Raw genomic sequence first — 19,124 nt, 5'->3', positions numbered from 1 at the left:
CTGTCCTTGTTTTTCCCCTCTATGTTTAGCCCCTTGTGGGCAATAAAGAAGTAAAGAAATAAGAAACCAACTCAAATGATAAGCAGGAGAACCAGTCTATGAGAGTATTGCACTCCCAACTCACCCTCTTCATAAGAAAGAACTTGGACCATGATGATCCATCGAACCCATGCCAGCATGGAAAGTGGATGTAGAATGACAATGATAATGATGACGACAACGATGGTGATGATGATCATGATGATGTTGATGATGCATAGACTTTTCTAAAGTTTTAGGGTTAGAGGACACAGCTGAGCAACTGATATAAAATTCACACTTAATTTATTCCGATTCTAGTCATTGATTTAGACAATAATTTACAATGAATATTTTCAAGTATTCATGATGTAAACTTAGTGATGCAGTATTTTAGATATAAACGAGTAAAGATACCATTAAGTATATATTTTCTATGTTGTCTAAATTCAAACAAATAAAACTTATTAATATATTAGAAACTGTCATCCAAGAGTATGCTCATAACTTTTCTGATACTCACTCTTTTATGGGTATAGGTTAAATAATTAATTATAGCCATAAATCATTTAGAAATAAAAGCTTAAGCGATATAAATGTGTTTTAGAATGTCAGTAAGTTATAATAAATATCATTTAATGAAACCAAGGAGCAAATATGGATGCAAAAACCATACATATAAATTATTGTATAGACATTCTTCAAATAGAATAGGAGCTTAAATATCTTTACTAAAATCCAAACAATTTTTAGCTAAGTATACGCAGACACACATATATATATATATGTGCATTTAAATTCACTGTATAGGCATTTTATTATTATTATTATTAGGATTTTCTTTCATTGCACTTACATACATACACAATTGCACATATATGGACACTTTCAAATATACAGATACTTATATTTATAAATATATACATGTGTGGTAAATAGCTTGCTTGCCAACCACATGGTTCCAGGTTCAGTCCCACTGTGTGGCACCTTGGGCAAGTGTCTTCTACTATAGCTTCAGGCCGACCAAAGCCTTGTGAGTGGATTTGGTAGACGGAAACTGAAAGAAGCCCATCGTGTGTGTGTATGTATATATATATATATATATATATATATATATATATATATATGTATGTATGTGTGTGTATATGTTTGTCACTCTAATATCACTTGACAATTGATGCTGGTGTGTTTATGTTCCCATAACTTAGTCGTTTGGCAAACAAGACTGATAGAATAAGTACTAGGCTTACAAGAATAAGTCCTGGGGTCGATTTGATTGACTAAAAGGCAGTGCTCCAGCATGACTGCATTCAAATGACTGAAACCAGTAAAAGAATTCACACACATACACACACACTTTTCACATGAGCCCATGCACCCACACACACACGCACAAACATATGCACATGCACACACACACACATACATATGCATTTCAATTCACTTTACAGGAATTTTACTATTGGTATTGGTTTCAAACTCACCAATTTTGTGGGAGTGGTTAAGTTGATTGCATTGACTCCAGTGCTCAACTGGTACTAATTTTATTGACCCCAATGCTTAACTGGTACTTATTTTTTTGACCCCCAAAAGGATGAAGGAGAATCTCAACCTTGAGAGCATTTGGACTCAGAATGTATAGTTGGACAAAATTCCGCTAAGCATTTTTCTGGTGGCATAACAATTCTGTCTGCTCACCACCTTAATTTTATGACTAATATTCTTTTCTACTCAAAGAACAAGGCCTGAAATTTTTGGAGAGGGGGCCAGTCGATTAGATCAACCCCAGTATGCAACTGGTACTTAATTTATCAACTCCAAAAAGATGAAAGGTAAAGTCGACCTCAGCGGAATTTGAACTCAGAACATAAAGAGAGACGAAATACTGCTGAACATTTTGCCTAGCATGCTAACGTTTCTGCCGGCTCACACCTTAAATATTATATTTTATTAAACATTTATTTTCTTTCTTTGCATTTATCTACATACACATTCATACTCCCATCTGCAGCACTTCTAAATACATATAGACACATATAAATATTTATAAATAAACACATACATATGTATACTTCGCAATTTATAGACACTTATAAATATTCATAAATACACACACACATATGCATATACAAAAGAATATAGTTTAAGCTGCAAGAGGGCATGGAAATACTTTCATCATAGTTTTGACTGTAAAAGTCAAATGCTAACACTAATTCCAGAAAATACTTAAACATTTTCAGAGCTTATTTCAAATGTATATACTCCTATCTCTCTACTTGTCTGTCTGTTCGTCTATATAAGTGCCAATGAAAATCTTTTTTTCTTGCACTTATTCAAACACGTGCAGGGAAAATAAGATAGGAAAAAATAATGTAAATTCCCCATCATATATATATACATCACATATCACCTTGTATATCAATCATATACACATCATATACATGCAAGTTAAAATAGCATACATACACAGTCAAAAGATCAATGTAATTGTATTGATATCCAAGTGTTCTTTGTGTACATAGAATTAAAGTAAATAAAAGAGCAATCAAACTATATGGTGTGGAGAGAGAGAGACAAGGGAGGTGGTGCGGGTTTAGTATAAAGGCAAAAACAAAAGAAAAAATGCTTCAACTGATAAATAAGCAACATCAGCAACTAAAGCTGGGAAGCTAAACCCATTAAAAATATAGTAGAAATCTAACAACAAAATAGACTTAAGTAAAATAAAATGAAATAAAAATTAATTAATAAATAACTAAATACATTTTTCAGAAAATAGATTTCAGAGAGGAAAAAAAAACAAAACAATAAATGTTAAAAAGGAAACTACAAACAAGAAATATACGAAAGAAAAAAGCATAAAGATAATATATTAAAAAATAGATAACATCAAACAAGTAGAAATTGAGGACAATAAGAAATGGCAAGATAATATGGAAAGTGAAACTAGGGAGAGATTTAAAAAAATGTAATTAATGTGAATACAAAGTTAGAAGTGATATTTGAGATGGTTCAGTGAAGTGTACAATGTTGGCAAAGTGACAGGAATAGCAGAACAGGTTCATTTCATTGAAATAAATTGTAATTAAAGCTTCTTGTGAGAAAATATAAAACCAAAAATAAATAGTTTCATTTTATTTTCTAATATAATCTTTTTTTTTTCTAAATTTTCTTTTCTTTCTTTATTGATTGATTTATATATAATTCTTTTTTTTTTATTTTTGATAATTTGATAATTTATTTAATTTCGAAATAAATTTTCAATCTGTCTCTGATAGTTTAATTTCATCGGCATTAGAAACATTAGTTAAGAAATATATTAAAAGCTGATTGAATGAGATATATCTGTTGTTGTTGCTGTTGATGATGATGATGCTGATGTAATTTTCTTGTTAACTATTTTTGTTGTAAACTTGTATGCATTGTTGTGGCATTGTATGCATTGATGAAATTGTAAGATACTTGCAAGTCAAACTATGATCTTAGTGTAATTCCCAACAGAGGCAAATTTCTCTTGGAAAAACCAGGAATAACACAACTTACCAATTTTCTTTCCTAAAAATAGTTTCCATACCAAAAAGATCTTTCTTTCTTCATTGTCTTTAACAAAATATTTTTATAAAACAATTTCATTCCCAGTATTAGAGAGCCTTATAGACAAACGGTTTTGACAGGCCACTAGTTCCAAATAAAGCAACTAGCCATTTAATACTCAAGGTATCTACGCAAGATCATATCTGATCAAGCAGATCTGTGATGAAAGGGATTTCCACTTTTTTCTTAGGTGTAGTGCACTCATGAAATGTGGCTTTCTTTTCAAAGAGAACAGGGCTTGATTTTAAAATCAAGGGTTTGATTTGAGAAAAATTCAACAGCTAATATTAGAAAATATAAGAAAAAGAACCTGCACATCTGTGAGCAAGAAGCTGTAATATTTATAGAAAATGGATTTATTTTATTTTTATTTCATCTAGTTTCAGCTCATGAGCTGTGGCCATGCTGGGGCACTGCCATTTGAAAAATAAGGAACGCTTCACGAATTTGCATGTCATCCTTGCGTAGGAGCCATGCTAATCTTCTCTGTATTGTTCCAATTTTAGAATATGTACCGCCATAGCTAGTCTAACTTCTTTTATTAAATTCTCTCTCTCCCAGCAGTTTGCCATTTCTTGACAACAATGATGATGATCATCATCATCAAGATTATGAGGATGATGACAATGATGACGATCTTCTTCTTCTCTCTTACATATGGAAACTTATATTTACATGTACAAAAGTACAAAAATGACTTTAGGGCCAAAAGTTTCATGCATGGAAATCATATCTTCCCTAAAGACTTAAAATTTTCTAACTCAGAACTCTGGTTTGAATATTTATTTTTTTTTATAATTTGATGCAGCTCCAAATAGCTCTGCAAACAGCATAAGGCTGTATATAGTATTTTGACCTGCTAGAAATAGCATCCAAATCTGACTGAAATTACACTCTACTGAATTAAAGAAACATGAACTTATTAGATAATGTTATCCTTGATACATTATGCTTCAGTGAAAAACAGGATGGTCACATTTGGGATATTGTTGTTCACAGGTCTAAATGAGCATGCTTGGCCTAGGTGAAGCGACATCATCAACTAAGAACTATTGAAATTATCAAAAAACAATACAAGAAGCAGATGGTGTTCTATTTGCCATGAGATCTAGTTTTATAGAAGTTAAATATCTGGTTTAACAGTTTCCAGTGTTAGTTATAACGGTTTTACTGATACTTCTTCCATAGGTGTAGTTAATGCTGTGTGGTTAACAGATTTGCTGTGCGACTATGTGGTGTTACACTGCAGAATCAGGTCTGATTATTCAGTGTGACACTTTAGGCAAGAGCATTTTACTACAGCTTCAGAATGAAAAAAGCCTTGGTGGGGAAATTTGGTAGACAGAAGGCGGTGAGCTGGCAGAAACGTTAGCATACTGGGTGAAATGCCTAGCGGTATTTCGTCTGCCATTACATTCTGAGTTCAAATTCCACCGAGGTCGACTTTGCCATTCATCCTTTCGGGGTCGATAAATTAAGTACCAGTTATGCACTGGGGTCGATGTAATCAACTTAATCCCTTTGTCTGTTCTTGTTTGTCCCTTCTATGTTTAGCCCCTTGTGGGCAGTAAAGAAATAAGAAGCTGTGTGGAGGCTTGTTGAAGAAAGTATTCTTATTGTTAGGTGTTAGACTCAATCTGTTATAAAACCCCCAGTTGGCCCTTGGGTGCCTGCAATAAAATCCACTTTGTTGCAAACATTTGGACTTGGTCTCTGATATAAGAGTAACTTCCTCTCATTAGTTTTACAGACTCTGAAAATAATTGTGGGTGCTACTTTTCCTTTCCTGATTAAGTCATGAAAACAAAAGTAAATTTGTAAAGTAGAGGAACAGAATGTAGTGTTGCAAAAAAATTTAGTTATTTGACCATCTTCTACCTAACTATCCCATGTTGGTTTAAACTGGCTTAGATGACTTATGATCAAAAGCATTACAGCCATCACCATTGTCTTTTATTTAGACTAAATTTATCTAGGACTATATTGCTCACTGCCATTTTTTGTCAGACTGTAGGATGTGATTTAGAGGCATGTCATGCAACCACATACAGGTTCTCTCAGTGGTAAAATTTTCCTATATTTCAACACTAGGTGAAAATGGAGGTTGTAATATGATTGTTTTTCTAATCTAAATTTCTGAGATAATCCAATCTCAGATATTTAGATAATTTCCTGTATGGTTCTCATATACTGTCTAGACACAAATATGCTAGCAAAGTCGAGCAAAATTGAGCAACCCAGAGAATTTATCATTGGTTATGTTTTATTATTGTCTACAAAGTCCATCAGCCTGTTTGTATGTATGTATGTATGTCTGTGTCTGCCCATAGTTGCCTCTATCTGTCAGTCTTGCTTGTGTGTGAAATATATATATGTACATTCACCACAATGCAGTAAGTGTAATGGGAGGTTGGGACATGTAGTATTTTCCCAGTTGCCATTCTCCTGGAATTGTAGCTGCATCACAAACTTGGTATTATATGAGAAAATTATGTATTATTTTACAGTGTTCGCCAGCATCAGAAATAATAACAATAATCATTTATAGTAATAACATTAATTACAGTTATGATTACACTAATAATAATGGGAACATCACAAATATAATTGCCAGCTGAGTAAGCTTATTATCAACAAGACCCCAATAAAAGAATGTAGCTGGAGGGAGAGAGCCAGGATCTATTGTTTAAGAATCCGGTGCAGCTGCTGGAATTACATTCCATAAAATGGTTCAATATGGATGGAATTCCATTTTGGTTGCTGTTGTATTGATTACAAATGGAAAGACTGAAAGATAGGAAGCCTCATGCATATATATGTGTGTGTGAGTATGTATGTATTGGATAATAAAAGGAATGGTTTACACCTTGTATATTCCATGTATGTATGTATATATATATATATATATATATATATATATTATATATATATATATATATAATATATATATATATATATATATATATATATATATATATATTCATGCATGAATGCCTTACATACAAGTTCAACAACTCATACATACAAACGTGCATGCACACATAATTACATACATACAGAAGCACGTCTATCTAGTCAGAAATATAAATAATTAATAATTTGTAATCGAAGCTGTATCTTTCCAGATCACTACTTTGGGTTTAAATGTGTCACATTCGTCAGGTAAAACGCCCTTGCGCTCGCACACACACACACACACTAGCTCTCTCTCTCTCACACACACACACACATAGATATACACGCTTACATAGACACTTACGTACACCATTGTATCCTGAACGTAATGCTAAAGTGGGGATACCATTTTTATTTACTGCCATAGGTGTTTCAGTCATACATAGCGGGGAAGTAACGCTTCCTCTTATCTTTATATATAAAATTGAAGTTGTATGTGTGAGACTCTGTCTCCTCCGATTTAGATTCCTAGCTACTCCCACATTTTGCGGTGCAATTTAACCAAAAACGGGTATCTTATAGTCGTCATTCATATCGAGCCCTTCTGGGTATTAGCGCGCGTCTACGATGAGTCTACGATTAAAACAAAAATTTACCATCATTTTTCCGCATTTTTAATGATTTTTGCTCAGGTTATATAAGGGAGTAACTCTCTAAAATGCTTATATAGTTATTTCCCTTACAAACCCGAGCAACGCCGGGCGATACTGCTAGTTGCCTATAAAGAAAAGGTTCTTAGCTGAAGCAGCGTAAAAAGGAGAAAGCTGTCCAACGTTCACAGAAGGAAACACGTTGTTTATGGAGACGGCTCTATTGAAGAAACACAGTAGAACATCAACTGTGACCATTAATAAGAATCACCATTGAGTAGAAACCTTGATTCACGTAGACAGACGAGTCACAAACTAAAAGTAGTGTTGGAACCAGGTTACGACTAAATAGAAGGTAACATTGTGGTGAAATAATTATTATAGACAAGCCCATAACATATAAGAGGGATCTTTTCGGTTTGAACGGCAGTTTTTAAAAATAATTTCCACATAACTAAACACTTTTAAACTTTGTATACTGGTAGAATGTATTTAGAAAACATCTTTTTCTCTTGGCTTTATCGAAAAAATTCTATAGTTTGTAAGATATTTGTTGTTTTTTCTTCAATTTCTGAAATTTCAATGACGTCTATTGAGGTAAAAAAAAAACATTCTGTGCCGTATGAATATGTCCCTCGTTTAAGAAACAGATTGGGTTTATTTACATTTCTGAAGAAAAAAATATACCCCCCCCCCTGCTAACCCTAAAACAGATTGAAATGCAATAGATCGATACTAGGGTCATAATTATAGGTGACAATTTCATATGACACCGCTAGAAAAAACTGCCGTTCAAACCGAAAAGATCCGATAAGAGGTAGGCATGACAAAAGTTGAAAGAAGTGAGCAACAAAGTGCAATATCAAGAAAACTGATGACAAGCTAGAGATTTACAGACATAGAAAGTGGAGAGGGTGAAAGTAAGAGGATGTTGCATATTCTGCGTCGTGATAATCAGGGGCGTAAAGACTGTATACAAGATGAAACCGAGACGTCGTTGAGGAGTAAGTAACGACACATTTGCCCTGACTGACTCCGGAAAGAAAGAGGCATGGAAAGTAGTATGAAGTATGTGACTCTAAGTGGACGGAACCTGCAAGAGAGGAAGACCTGGGAAGAGAAGATGTAGTGAGGGTGTGTTCTAAGAAATAAAACCTGACAAAGGTGATAACGCAGGACTGCAACAAATAGCAAGAAACCGACCCTGCGAGGCTGAAACTGAAGAAAAATGGCCTAATTTTTTCTCTCTCTCTCCCTTTTCTTACTTATGCATATCTTATTTCAATGTATTTCGAAATCGCTAGAGATCTGGCAACCAGAACATTTTGATTTAAGTTTTCTATAGAGTGTATCTAGCGCTTGTTTTTATATATGTATTTTCTAATGTGTTTTGTTTCTGTCTTAAATATTCCGCTTGAATATAAGTGATCTTTCCTTATAAATACAAAATTAGCTGAAACGGGCAACTGATCCGTAGAACTTGATATTCAAATGAAAATATAAACTCTGCTCTTTATCATGCTTTGAGTACTAAATTGAATGTTTTTCGGGTTTTGAGCATAAACGGAATATAAACTCCCATAGATAGCACTCTCTTACTCTTTACTCTTTTACTTGTTTCAGTCATTTGACTGCGGCCATGCTGAAGCACCGCCTTTAGTCGAGCAAATCGACCCCGGGATTTATTCTTTGTAAGCCCAGTACTTATTCTATCGGTCTCTTTTGCCGAACCGCTAGGTAACGGGGACGTAAATACACCAGCATCGGTTGTCAAGCAATGCTAGGGGGACAACGCAGACACACATACATATATATATATATATATATATATACATATATACAACAGGCTTCTTTCAGTTTCCGTCTACCAAATCCACTCACAAGGCATTGGTCGCCCGGGGCTATAGCAGAAGACACTTGCCCAAGATGCCACGCAGTGGGACTGAACCCGGAACCATGTGGTTGGTTAGCAAGCTACTTACCACACAGCCACTCCTGCCAAGCCCTTTCACAATAAGAACTACAACAATTGACCATTTGAGGAAAACCATTGCAGCATCAGTCAATAAGAAACCATCTCAGAGCATTGTTGCAGAAAAATTATACATTTATGAAAGTTGCGTAATTGCGGGACATTCTTGTGTTTGGCAGAGGTCGATAAGACTTGTACTAAAGCTGGTTGCCGATAACTAGTATATAATTCTTTACTACCCACAAGGGGCTAAACAAGGACAGACAAACGGATTAAGTCGATTACATCGATCCCAGTGCGTAACTGGTACTTAATTTATCGACCCCAAAAGGATGAAAGGCAAAGTCGACCTCGGCGGAATTTGAATCCATAGACTATAACTTGTACTTAAGCGAATGCTGGCTGTTATTTCTAGCGTCGGAGATCAACAGTTGTACATAGAAGAAAACAACGAAATCTGTTGAGGCTTTGACGAACAATCTTTATTTTTCGTTGAGAGTTTGGATGTTATTGTACTTGGTGCACCTGAAATAATATTCGAAAAGTTACTGCTAGTCATTGTGTTTCTGTGGGTAGTTCATTATGTTGATTGGTTCAGCTGCTTCCCGTGTCTCTTCGCCGTGTCGTCTGCTGTATCGTCTCACACTCTCTCTGATACATTACGTTTCAAAGCTATTTGGGTGTTGAACAAATGTTTGTCATTTCATACTTATTGATGGATTCAGAAAGCAACGCGCCAAAAATTGATGTTTTCACTGGGAAATTGTGATTGGCTAGATTTTGTTGATCGCGTGGGCAACATTCTTTCCAAACGAAGTGGCAATTGGTTAGATTCGTTGATCATGTGGGCAAAATTCCAGCGAATACTTTACGATAGACGTTGCTAACCAGATAAAAATCAAAATGAATATGAGAAATGTGAATTTGAGACCACCGTACAGTATTTGATTTTTACTATTCAAGACAAACTCTTCTCAGTAACTAAAAGTATCAAATTCAAAAAAAATACGGGGACAGATTTCAACACAGACCGCAAGACTACATGAGTTACTCTATTACATTGACAAACAATCGAACCATCCAAGATCTGAAACCAAATATCTGGGGGAAAAAATATTACGTTGAATCACCAATATGTTTATCAGAGAGCAAATTGGAAACGAACACAGATCCATATTGTAACAAAGCACACAGACGAAATGTCATCATCGAAAGCATGTCGTATTGACTGAATATTATTCGGAGACGCATTAACACCAACAGAATTAGGCGTAGAAAAGTAATGTATAATTTGCTGCATAAATCAGAAGTCATTACTTCAATTGCAAAAGTATTCTTCTTGCCAAGTGCTCCTCTCTCTCCAGCAAAGATGGCTTAATATCTTCAATCGCAACACAGCATAACTTTTACCTAATTCTTACCCAATAAAGCTTTAAATATCACTTAATCCAATCTGGCTAAACTGAATAGCAATAGTAATAATAACTGTAATAATATAGCAAAATTTTAGCAATATGACGAATAGTGACAGCTTGGAATGTGGACAAAGTAGCTACTTTATAGACATGTGTTTGCTGCAGCGTATGAACATATGTTACGTTTACGGAAAGGAGCGGTCAGTTTAGCTACCGCATAGAGTGGCCAGAAACCATTCTATGTCACGGATCTTTCATACTACCCCTCGAAATCTTCTAAATATCTTTTTAAATGGTTCTCTAAGACCATTTGGAACATCATACCTTATGGACGTGAAAAGTATATATACATGCAATATTTATGTTACCTCCTTGCTTTTTATTTTAGTGAGTTTCCATTGATTTAGTGTGTTTCCATTGATAGGTTGGCGATGTGTTGTTTAGGTGTGGGCTGCGTGTAAATGAAAAATAAATACTCACTATATATAACAATTTTTATTTTGTTGGAAATGCGTTGCAAGATGTTATGGCATGTACAGTTCAAACAAAAACATCGAACGAATATATCGTCAGATGGTACCTACAGTGAGGAGGCATCGCAACACCACGTTTAGTGCACTGAAGCAAAGAAAGAGAGCTAGCAGTCCTAGCTGTGGGCAGTTGGCAAACTTGACTGCCCAAAGAGGGGAAAAAAAAACGAGGAAAAGTCCTTATATGCCTTTCACGACTTCCGTTAAGGGCTGTTGTGTTTTGCGCATGCATCGTGGCTGCTCGCTTCGTACTTTCTAGACCTTTAATGTTTAGCCCTGAAATAATCCAAGCAGGCACGACGGGTACGCTACAATATTATACTATACTAGCAGTATCGCCTGGCGTTGCTCGGGTTTGTTTCGACCCTTTAGAATTGGAATCTTTGAAAAGTAAAATTTTTGCATTATGTAGCTTGTTATTCTCTTTAGGTGAACATTTTTCTGGTTGAAATACACCGAAAAATGGCAACACAGCATTAAAAAAAATCGTAAAAAATAGGGATTTTCATAGAAAAAAAAAGCACTTTTTTTATGTAATTAATTTTTGGTGTTAACATGGTCCGATTTGAATTTTTCCTTCTACAGAAGGAAGAGCAAGCCCTCTTCTATCATACTCCCACTTTTGGTCAACTTGCGCCGCAGGGTCTCAGAGGAGATAGTGTTAGTTGAAGGCTACCAAACCTGCCATAGACAGACAACTTCAGCTTTACATATATAGAGATTATATTCCATCTTCTACATGCTTCTAACCACTATCTGCCTCGGCTATTGTAATATACTCATCTTAATCTATACATTCAACATGACCGATACAAACAACTTTGTGGTGCAGCCGTAAATACATCTCCTGTAATCTGGGGGTTACAACATCCTTAGATTCTCTCTCACCATCTCCTTTATCTTATTCCTCATAACTATAATTCAGCTTTTACATCATTATTTTATTTACCTCTGGTTTCCATAAACACACACAGGACTTACATCACCGGGACACACTTCAGTTCATACAATACTACAATCTATGACTTTCTTACTACTTCCAATAACTCAATTTCTTGCTCTATAAGATTACGAGAATCGTAAATAGCAACATTATAACGAATATTTATAGAATCTGTTTCTCCTTTAGGGCAATTAACGCTGTGACGTCCACTATAGCTAGTTCTATCAACAATGATTGATGATTAATACTATTATAATTATTGCGAATATTATAGTCAAAAGTAGAAGCACCGTGATATGGTTACTTGTGATTACTGTAGCTATCTACCTTGAAATCTGTTTACGCTATCGTTCTCGGATGTTGATCTAAGGAATTCCGATCCCCGTCGACTACGACAGGACGTGGACTTATGAGATCATTACAGAAATATTTCATTTGTCTTAGGCTGCTGTTAATTAAGAACACTTTTCTTCCTTCCTGATTATTTTTATTTTGCTACATATATATATATATATAAGCTTGTATGTGTAGAGACATCATACACATACAAGCTTTACAGCTGTATCACCAAACCATTATATATACATATATATATATATATTATATATATATATATATATAATATATATATATATACATACACACACACATATAAATAAATATATATATATATATATATATATATATATACACACACATATATATATATGTATATACATATATACACGCACATATATAGAGAGAGAGGTAGAAAAGAGAAAGAGATAAATAGATGGATAGATGGATATTGATGTATGCCGAAATCGTTAACGATGTGATGGACACAACACCTTTTTCGATGTTGATTCTGATGTTTCCAACATGATTTTCACATACACGCGCGCACGCCCACGTACACAAACACACACACACACATACACACGTGCGCGCGCGCAAACGCCTACATTACTCTTTACTCTTTTTACTCTTTTACTTGTTTCAGTCATTTGACTGCGGCCATGCTGGAGCACCGCCTTTTGTCGAGCAAATCGACCACGGGACTTATTCTTTTGTAAGCCCAGTACTTATTCTATCGGTCTCTTTTGCCGAACCGCTAAGTGACGGGACGTAAACACACCAGCATCGGTTGTCAAGCAATGCTAGGGGGACAAACACACTCACACAAACACACACACGCATATATATATACATATATACGACAGGCTTCTTTCAGTTTCCGTCTACCAATTCCACTCACAAGGCATTGGTCGGCCCGGGGCTATAGCAGAAGACACTTGCCCAAGATGCCACGCAGTGCGACTGAACCCAGAACCATGTGGTTGGTAGGCAAGCTACTTACCACACAGCCACTCCTGCGCCTATACATTAAGTATACATACAAGCAGAAATGAATTCCACATATAGGCATAAATACATAAAAATCAGCAAAGAAGAAAATAAACCAAAAGAAAAAGATCGTTCGAATAATAATAATAATAATAATAATAATAATAATAATGAAATTATTGTATACAGTGCTCAGGTGCACCACAACTTGTCAAAAGTGCATATAAAGCATATGCAGTAATGTACAAATGTCTGGAAAGCGAACAATGCATGAGTCAGGTACATGCTTGTGTGTGTATAGAGGGGAGAAAATCAGGTGTAGTGTTGGCGAATGTCAGAAAGCATGGAAGTTTTGAAGGATGCAGTGCTCCGACAACTAACAACTGATGCCGGTAGTTTGTTCCATGCTTCAGCAACTCTCAGCGTGAAAAAATGATCGAAGACAATGGACTTGGAACGTACAGTAGTTAAAAATGGGTTGCATCTATGCATGGACCAGAAAACAGTAACTTCTGCCTTTACTACTGCATCAGTGCACCCGAATCTATTATAAGTAACAGTATTTCACTGTCACTGATGGGCAAAATAACTTGGCCACCACAGGAGTGGCTGTGTGGTAAGTAGCTTGCTTACCAACCACATGGTTCCGGGTTCAGTCCCACCGCGTGGCACCTTGGGGAAGTGTTTTCTACTATAGCCTCGGGCCGACCAAAGCTTTGTTAGTGGATTTGGTAGATGGAAACTGAAGGAAGCCCGTCGTATATATCTATATGTATAGATATGTTTGTGTGTCTGTGTTTGTCCCCCAACATCGCTTGACAACCGATGCTGGTGTGTTTACGTTCCCGTAACCTAGCGGTTCGGCAAAAAAGAACCGATAGAATATGTACTAGAATATGTACAATCTATGACTTTCTTACTACTTCCAATAACTCAATTTCTTGCTCTATAAGATTACGAGAATCGTAAATAGCAACATTATAACGAATATTTATAGAATCTGTTTCTCCTTTAGGGCAATAAGTCCTGGGGTCGATTTGCTCGACTAAAGGCGGTGCTCCAGCATGGTCGCAGTCAAACAAGTAAAAAAGAGTAAAAAAATATGAAATTATTCAACATTCACTTAGAAGTCTATTAATCGTATGCTATGCAGTCTTACCTATTAAATACCGGAAGCGGACTAGCGCAAGTTTTTTAAAATCTTTAATGTGAAATAGCTGCCTGCACAACAGACCAACTCTCTTATTCGCCCGCAATATATCCAGTTGGAAACGGGGCGAGCTGGCAGAAACGTTAGCACGCCGGGCGAAATGCTTTGCGGTATTTCGTCCGCCGCTGCGTTCTGAGTTCCAATTTCACCAACTTTGCCTTTCATCCTTTTCGGGGTCGTTTAAATAAGTACCAGTTACGCACCGGAGTCGATATAATCGACTTAATCCGTTTGTTTGTCCTTATTTGTCCCCTCTGTGTTTAGCACCTTGTGGGTAGTAAAGAAATAGGTATTTCGACTGCCGTTACGTTCTGAGTTCAAATTTCACCGAGGTTGACTTTACCTTTCAGTTACGCATTGGGGGGGTCGATGTATTCGACTTAATTCGTTTGTCTATCCTTGTTTGTCCCCTCTATGTTTAGCCCCTTGTGGGCAATAAAGAAATAAGAAACGTTAGCACGTCGGGCGAAATGCTTAGCGGTATTTCGTCTGTCTTCGTGTTCTGAGTTCATATTCCGCAGAGGTCGACTTTGCCTTTCATCCTTTCGGGGTCGATTAATTAAGTACCAGTTTCGTCCTGGGATCGATCTAATTGACTGGTCCCTCTCCAAAATCTTCGAGCCTTGTGCCAAGAGTAGAAAAGAATATATCCAGTGGGAACTAACATAAAATGAGCATGCAGAAGATGACAAAGTAACTAGAGAGAGACATCCAGTACCATTTAATTTGTTTGTATCCATGCATTAAAAAAAAAATCATACACTATGTATTTGCTATGCATCATAGCATATTGCTTTGTTGTCGATTTCTCAAGCTGCTTCCATTAGCCTGCTTCCGCCAATTTCAAATTTGTGGAAATAAAGGTCACTTATGTCTTTCATACCTCATCTGAATAAAACATGAACAAACCACTAGTTTCATGAGCATATATACATATTACTGGATGGCTGTTCAATCTGATGAATTCTGACAGGTTATGTTTAGATTAATGAATCTAAAGCCCAAAAGACAAGGGCTTCTGTTACAGGCCGGCAAAACTAACTATTTTAAACAATATTTATATATGTGTATATATATATAATATATATATATATATATATATAATATATATATATATATATATTCCAAGGAATCTAATGCGCTTGGCTTAGATTTTCCTTTGGGGCTGGCCAGGTCGGAGCAATCTAAGAAGTCAAGATTAATCAGCCGAAATTGCGAGGATGATCCGGTTCTTGACTGAAGATTGAATGTCCCGTCCGTGTTTTTTGTATCGTCTTCTAAATGTTTTGCGTTCTTGTCCCAGTTTGTGTTTTTTTTACATATACACACACACATATATATATATGTATGTATACACACGCACGCATATATACACAGGGTGCGGTGGGTAAACTGTCACCATTTTATATGTTTAATTTCACGCGTGCGCATTGTTTGTTTTTGATTTTGTCGACTACACAGTATAGTAGGGTCAGTTGGGTATCGTCTGTGAGAAAAACAGCACCACGACGCAATTCATTCTGCCAGAAATTTGGAAACGACATGCTGTACTGCTTGGTACTTCGCGCTGAAGCTCCAATACGAATATTTCAGAGTGTTTGGCTGTCAATTTGTGGACAGCGCAATGTGAGGACATGTACTGAGAGTGACAAAAATCAAATGAGGAGGGTTGCAAGTCGCTAGGGGCAATCGTTTGGTTGCCATGGTGAGGAATATGGGAAAAATTGAGTTTTATGGGATAGACAGGTTGCGCTGTCTATGGTGGCTTTTCATGTTGCTGCAGGGGCTACAGGCGGTTATCTTTAATTGCAGGTGTAAAAATTTGGGGGATTTTGGAAAGGGAGGTAAAGAAAAGGGCAATAAAAAGAACCAGGCAAAGAAGACGAACAAAGAAGAAAGGGAAAAGGAGACAACACGCACAAAACAACACCACCACCAAAACCCGAGCGAAGCACGGGTCAAAATAGCTAGTCTTAATATATATATTTGAGTGATGCTTCTCAGTCCGTTACGTTTTTATGTTCGTTAACTCCTCCTAGACCGTTGGTACAAGGACAACGAAACTTAAACCAGCACCTCCCTTAATCCCAGGGAATGTCCTAAGAGGGTTTATGTTTTTAAGGACCACCTAATTGGGGCACCACTGACTCCCCTGCTTTTACTGCATTTTAAACTAAATACATAGCAATGCATAGCAACCGGAGCAATGGCAATGAATTACATACTATGAACTCCCAGGGAGCATCGTAAGGAGATGGGGCCACCACTGTTCTCCCCCCACCCGTTTTACTGCATTTACCTCACTCCTACACTTGTTGATTAAACTATGATCAGCATCAGTGCTTAGCACATTTACAGAAATAAGTTTCATTACACGAGGCTAGAGGGTCGTGAAGCAGCCCGATAGCGGGGCCAAAGGCCTTAAAGGTGAACCGAGATTAGGCAATATTTTCCAGAGACATTTAGAATACAGGTGCTAGACAGAATGCCATCCGTAGGGCGGCTTCAAGGCTAGTTGAATATATTTTCTCTTTGGTAATTCAAGATATTTTTGTATATTTTTGATAAATAAATCTGTGAAAATGAGATGTCAGTGGTATTTTCATTTTTAGACGACAATATTCACTGACCCCCGATATATATATATATATATATATATATATATATATATATATATACACATACATACATACACACACACACATATACGAGTGGTTACCCAAAAGAAACCGGAATTTTGCAATCTTATTTCATTTACTTAGTTTTACATGTTTACACTTTTATCGCCTTCAGAATATTCTCCATTTGAAGCAGTGCATCGGTTCACATGCATTTTCCACAGTTCGAAGCAGTGCTGGAACTTCTGTGAAGTATTGCTGTTTAAAGTCTCCGTCGTTTTTTTCTTCACCTCTTTCACATTTACCAATTCCGTAGCACCTGCTTTCATCATCAAGTGATGACCTTCGTAAAAAGGTCTGGGACGACTTCCTGGTATTCTTTCAGTTCACGACATGCATTCAGTTCTGACTACTTTTGAGCAAGCGAGGCTAAAATTTCCGTGAGGAAGTGAGGCACAAATTTCCGTGACCAAGCGAGACACAAATTTTGCTGCAACTGTTTTCATTCGCAACTCCTCGCTCAAATTTTGATGGCAGGCGCTCCAAGATACGAGTCCAGTTGTTGGTAACGGTCCTCCAAGACCAATTCATGAAATTTCATGATGTTTTCTTTTGAACGGGAGGTCGACGGCCGCCCTGAACGGGGTTGGTTTTCAAGTGACAAGTAACCGTTCCTAAAGCATGAAAACCACTCGTAAATTTGTGTTTTGCTCATGGCAGCGTCCTTGTAAGCTGTTTGAAGCATGACAACTGTTTTGGCCGCCTTTTTTCCCCAGCAGGAAACAGAATTTCACGGAAGCACGCTTTTCTTTCGTTCCACTCGTCGCAAAAGTCGACAAAGTAGGGAGAAGCACTGCAAAACAAAGACGCACCACGTGGTAGTACGACCTCACCTAACGCCGCTGGTCGGCAGACTGAAGCCTGAGGTTTGCATCAAGTAGATTCCAGCAGCGGAAGCCTGAACTATAATGGGCTTGTGCCAGAGAACGTTTCTGGTTACTATTGGCTAGCGCCTCGTATATACACACACACAGACACACACACACAAGCATATATCATCATCATCATTTAATGTCCGTTTTCCATGCTAGCATGGGTTGGACGGTTCAACAGGGGTCTGGGAAGCCAGGAGGCTGCACCAGGCTCCAGTCTGATCTGACAGTGTTTCTACAGCTGGATTCCCTTCCTAACGCAAACTACTCCATGAGTGTAGTGGATGCTTTTTACGTGCCACCGGCACAGGAGCCAGAAGAGGCTGGCAACGGCCACGATTGGTTGGTGCTTTTTACGTGCCACCGGCACATGGAAACCAGCCATAAATGTATATATATATATGTATATATATATATACACGTATATATAGATATATATACATTTATTTTTACATTATATATATATATACACATACATACATACACACACACACATATACGAGTGGTTACCCAAAAGAAACCGGAATTTTGCAATCTTATTTCATTTACTTAGTTTTACATGTTTACACTTTTATCGCCTTCAGAATATTCTCCATTTGAAGCAGTGCATCGGTTCACATGCATTTTCCACAGTTCGAAGCAGTGCTGGAACTTCTGTGAAGTATTGCTGTTAAAGTCTCCGTCGTTTTTTTCTTCACCTCTTTCACATTTACCAATTCCGTAGCACCTGCTTTCATCATCAAGTGATGACCTTCGTAAAAAGGTCTGGGACGACTTCCTGGTATTCTTTCAGTTCACGACATGCATTCAGTTCTGACTACTTTTGAGCAAGCGAGGCTAAAATTTCCGTGAGGAAGTGAGGCACAAATTTCCGTGACCAAGCGAGACACAAATTTTGCTGCAACTGTTTTCATTCGCAACTCCTCGCTCAAATTTTGATGGCAGGCGCTCCAAGATACGAGTCCAGTTGTTTGGTAACGGTCCTCCAAGACCAATTCATGAAATTTCATGATGTTTTCTT

General features: G+C 36.9%; 1 non-coding gene across 1 annotated transcript; it reads right to left on the bottom strand.

Annotated features, from left to right (window-relative positions):
- Nucleotides 1-4,035: 4,035 nt before the first annotated feature.
- On the bottom strand, nt 4,036-4,139 carry LOC115231942. Its single transcript, XR_003883565.1, has one exon. It is a non-coding gene; the product is annotated as a U6 spliceosomal RNA (small nuclear RNA).
- Between the last annotated feature and the right edge of the window lie 14,985 nt (nt 4,140-19,124).

The sequence above is a fragment of the Octopus sinensis genome, unplaced genomic scaffold (genome assembly GCF_006345805.1).
Source record: "Octopus sinensis unplaced genomic scaffold, ASM634580v1 Contig18962_ERROPOS2885651, whole genome shotgun sequence".
NCBI lineage: Eukaryota > Metazoa > Mollusca > Cephalopoda > Octopoda > Octopodidae > Octopus > Octopus sinensis.
The sequence above is the reverse complement of the archived record's forward strand: the minus strand, read 5'-3'. Positions and strand labels throughout refer to the sequence as shown.